This window comes from Lathyrus oleraceus, chromosome 7 (genome assembly GCF_024323335.1).
Source record: "Lathyrus oleraceus cultivar Zhongwan6 chromosome 7, CAAS_Psat_ZW6_1.0, whole genome shotgun sequence".
NCBI classification, from domain to species: domain Eukaryota; kingdom Viridiplantae; phylum Streptophyta; class Magnoliopsida; order Fabales; family Fabaceae; genus Lathyrus; species Lathyrus oleraceus.
In genome coordinates, this window is record NC_066585.1 from 243,714,329 (window position 1) to 243,719,897 (window position 5,569).

Below are 5,569 nucleotides of genomic sequence, written 5' to 3' on the forward strand. Positions count from 1 at the left end.
CAGATAACACACAACAAGGCAAGCTATAAGCTCAAGCTCAAGCTTCACAACCTACAAAACAAATTCATGTTAGTTCTCAACATCAAACAATGTCAATTTAATCCACTTGGCTCAATCCCTTTAGGCATTATGCATTTCATCCTGAAAAATCAAGCAAATGTGAGAAACTGGACCTCTAGGCCAAGCCTAGGGTCCAAAAGGGAGAAAAAAGTCTAAACAGCAAAGGATTCTCAACCAAACTCAAATTAACACATATAGAAAACCAAAGCAATTGATCCCATGATTATATCATTCACTATACTCATTTCATGACCAAAACAATTCAACTTAGGTCAAATGGAACATCAAACATCCAAACAGAACTATTGCATCCAATTCCATATCAAAACAATTCCAAAAATCCTCAAATAATTCACACCTAAACAGGACCTATTCAAGGTATGGCATGTCAAATTTCAGCTCAATTGGGAAAAGGGAACTATGTCAATGAAAATCAAGAAAAACAGACACAATTATATGAGCCAAATCACAACATCAACACATGCATTCACTTCAAAAATTCACAAGTCAATGAAAACAGTTAAGAAATGAATGGGACCAAAAGCATCATGTCCTATCATGTGTCTATAACCAGCATACCAAATTTCATGTTCATTCAATATCATATGAGCATTTCACAAAGATAATACCAACACATGTCACACAAGCTTGCACATTTGACTAACAGAGATGAAAAATTCCAATCAAATTGAAAATGCAATGAAAAAATCCAGAAAAATTCATATAGCATCTCAACATATCAACAATCAATCATGCAAAATTTCACTTTATTCTAACAAGCCTAGGTCATGAAAATAAATCCAGCAAGTTGACCTAACTAGGTGTGACACAAATTGTCACACCTAGATTCAAAAATTCATAACTCAATCCACAGGTATCCAAAATTCACAAAATTTACATGTAAATCACCATTGATGTGTCTAGAATCACCACAAAAATTTTCAAGAATTTCCTTGTAAGCATGAGGATTTCACAATAGGAATGGCAAAAGGTATCAAAAATACACCTAAGTCAAACATCTCTAAGTCAAACCTAATTTTCTCCAAGCACAACTTCTAAAAATAAGTCAACAAAATTCTAGAGAGAAAAAGGAAGTCAACAAAAAAAATCCACACATTTTTCTGACTTTTAAATTATTTTTTATGATTTTTTTAAGGTGTTTGTGATTTTTTACAATTATTTAGAATTAATATAAATTAAGTAATTTCATTAATGGCAATTGTGTAAATACATGAACAGTGGCGCGGGAAACTCCTTATTTGAACATTTGAACGAAAATTTGGATCAAACGTGTTAATTTTCCAGAATTCACTCTCTTCCTCACAGAAAATCTCCAGAACCACATGAACATGAAGAACCACGAATCATCACCAAAATTTGCAAGCGCATAGTCAATGGAACCGTCTCATCACGAGGATCTCAAATATGAACTTGATTTAACCTAATTGTTCCTATATCTCATGGATCGAAGGAGTTAGGGTTTGCATTCTGTCATACGGTGAACTGGACTTTTTGTGTTTTTTATCGCAATGTCGCGGTTAGCAAGAGTCGCCACCGACTTTTCTTTTATCCAATAAGGAAAGGTGGAAAAGAACAGGAAAGACCTTAATTTAGATTTTGGGTTCGGGAGGTACATTATACAAAGGGAAGGTGTTAGCACCCTTTGTATCCATGGTTATCCATGGGCTCTTAATTGCTCGATCACTTATATTATTTTTGTCTGAAAAAAAAGTGTTTGTGAATTGTTTGGAAAATTGTTTTTGGAAAGAGAATTTAACTTTGTAATGATTCTTGTATGAATGTATACAAAATGATTATCTCGTTTAGTTTTGAAAATTGTTTAGAAAAAAATAACTCGGTAATGATTCTAGTATGAATGTATACCAAGTGGTGATTTTCTGAAGGTATTTTGAAAGGTGTGAGGTGTGAAAAAATGTTTTAGGTTGTGAGCCAGCAATTAAGAGTTATACCGACCCAAGGTCTTTATGAGCATTTCCTATCCTTATGAGGGTAAAACTGTCTTTATTATTGAGAAATAAGTAGTTTTATCCTTTGGATGTTTAAGGGTCATCGTAGGGTCATCGATAGGTCATTGAAGGCAACAGTTACGAGGATATCTTAGCATTCGACGGGACTATCATCTTTTAACCGTAGGCAACATCGGAGGGTCATCGAGGGACAAAGTTGTATATTCGAAGGCAACATCCGAGGGACTATAATTTATTTTATGATGATTTAACCGAAGGGTCTTTGCTAAGGGTGTCCCCACGTTCGCGGGACATGACCGTAATATCGTAATCGTAAGGCAACAAAGAGAGGTCCAAGATCACTTATTCAAAGGCAAAGTTTTACAATTAATTATATAATTAGGATGAAACTCCACATTAAAATTATTAAAAATAATATATTAAAAAATTAATACATTAGAAATTAATACATTAAAAATTAATTTAGGGTGAAACTCCACAAGGGTATCCCACAAATAAAGTGGAATACCTAGCCAATAACCTTTTCCTGGGATATGTGAACCTTTACGAAACTCAAAAAAAGAAACATGTCAGAACACCAAATCAGGGTGCAATCGAAGATTACACCGGAGAAATATCACAACAATAAATAGGATAGGATGAATAATGCATGGCTATGATAAAACATAAAAAAAAAAAGAATAGGCCACGGATTTTGAATTTGAAAACAGCCCCACGTTAGGAACTTTGAATTTTATGGCATTTTATCACAGGAATAACATGGTCAAACATTCAGGGTATTCAGGCATATTTAAATTCCCATACGAAAGCAAATTATATATCAACATTTAATCATGATGCATTATATATGTAGATATGGCCAATTGAAAGTATAAACAATAGAGATACGCAAACCTGTTTGCCAATTCAAGGTTGAAGGGATTGACCCCTTGTAGTATCGGAATAAGTTAGGCAGCGGGAATTGGACGGCGATGGCTTCGGTGCAGATGGGCTGCCTTCAGGGTTTCTTTACTCTGAATTCTCCGGGTAGGCAGGGTTCCTATGTCAAAGTTTCTATCCGTCCTTCTCTGTTCTCTCTCTTTCTTTTTCCTCAAGGTTTTGTTCCAAGGAAACCTCAGAGTGTTTTGCTTCTCTTCCTTCTTTCTCCAGTGAATCTCCCAGTGTAAACTCCAAGTCTCCAGTGAATCTCCCAGTGTAAACTCCAAGTCTCACTCCCCTACTGAAACTTCAGTATTTATAGACTAATTTCGTGGGTAATGGGCTTGAAATGAGGGAGACCCAAGTCCAAAATAATTTGTTATATTTTATTTATATATTTATTTTAATTATTTAATTAATTAATTACTTAATTAATTAATTAATTAATTAATTAATTAATTAATTAATTAATTAATTAATTAATTAATTAATTAATTAAATTTTTTTTTTTTTTTTCGTTTTTTTTTCGTTTTTTTTTTTTTTTTTTTTTTTTTTTTTAGGAAAAATGATGGGTAATTTTTGGGGTATGACACATTCGAAACTTTGAATCCAGATTACTTCCTCTACAGTTCACCATTTCCTAAACTAATCACATCACTACGATCTATGTTCTTCAGTCTACAAAACGCATACAAGCAATCAAAGAATCACGACATTCGAAAAATTGATTACCTGGAATGGCAGTGTCGAGCTTGATGTTCTTCACGCGTTTTTTCCACAAACAGTTGAAGTAGAAGCTCCAAGAAGCTGAATCCAATGCTTAGGTTTGATGGAAGTTACTTCTAATGTACGAAATCTTGATTCACCATGGAAGCACCTTGCTTGGACAGTTGCGAATGGTGGTGAATTTGAGGTTAATTTACCAAAACAGATGGAGTAAATGATGAATGAAGCTCGAATCAACAAACACTTTGCCAAATGATCAAGAATTGAGGAAGTTTGATGTATTTTTGTGTGAAGTGTTCTTGAGAGAAATTGAAGAATTTTGAGAGTTTTGATCTTGATTTTTGGAATTGTGAATTTCTGTTATGATTTAGAGATGATTAAGAATATATATGCCAGCTTAATCCATGCTCAATCACACTAATTAATCAAATGCAAAATGATTAGTGAAATGTCATTTTCAAGCTAGGGGCAAAATGGTCATTTCATGTGCCAGCTCATGACAGCTCACTGCCACCTCATACACCTTCTAAACACCTGTCATGAGCTATTGCCACTTGTTGCATGCTCATTGGAGGTGTATTTCTCATTTTCACTATGTGATGGCTTATGTGTTCATTTTCAAGTCCATTTCAAAAGCCAATTTCCAAACCATAAAGCCTTGGCATGTTATGAATATTCCAACAAGTTTCAAATTCCATTTGTGAAGTGTTGCAAAAATCCCCACTCAAAAATTCCAATTATTTCACAAGTTGGACAATTTTGCCCCTGGTTCATTTAACTGTCCAGTTGAAATTTGACTTTTTGCATTGACCATTTTTGAAGAAATCCAATTATGCACCATGAAAGTACATGTCAAATGGAGTTTGTGCATATAAAGAACACCCAATTTGGACAATCCATGTGGAAGTTATGGCCTCCTGATTATGGGTCATTTTTGAAATTCACTGAGCCATAATTTTCTAACCATACATGGGATTTTCAAGTTCTTGGACTTTTTGGAAAGGTGAGAACAAGATCTACAATTTTCATGTTGAACAAATTTTCATTTGAAGCTTCCTTGGACATTTTATTTTAAGATCAAAAACTTTCCATTTTGGGAAACTTCCATTACAAGTCACTTTCTATTTTTGGCAGTTTTTGTCCTGACTTGATCTTCTTCATTCTTAAGCTTTGAGATGTCAAATAACACTTGTTCCAACATGAATAAAGTGTATCCAACTCATTTCCACCTCCAAATCCATCAGATCATGTACAGCTGACCACTGTTGACTTTTTCAACTGATAGATGAAATGGGCAATGCATAGATCAAACTGAGCTCCAATCTTCTGATGAAATGGCCCAAGGGTGAAACCCTAGCCTCCATTAGCTCAATATAATCAAAGAATGATCCCCATAACCATCATAGACCTCATCTCCTGATCATGCCCTAAATGGCCCAATGCAACTGATTAGGGTTGACCAGTGGTCAAAACCCTAATCTCAAGGAATCTGCTTCAATCATTTGATGAAATCAAACCATGATGATGACAATGTATCACTTCAATCAAGATGAAGACCAATATCCTTTGAGAATCACAAAACCCTAATTTGAACCTCCACATCCTCAGATGATCATATACCAGTCCAATAACCCTAGGCTTGCACCTCGACTTCCTCATCTTCTGACCAAGACTTGGGAGAATGACTTGCACAATGTAACCACATGATATGCAATATGAAATGCCTAATGACCTACAAATGATATGCAATATATGTTATGATAGTCTCAAGAGAGGAGGGCAAATTTTGAGGTGTTACAGCTGCCCCTATTCAATCCACTGTGAACCTGTCGATACGAAATAGCCTCGGCTTTCGGATGATCAGGATGAAGAGTGAT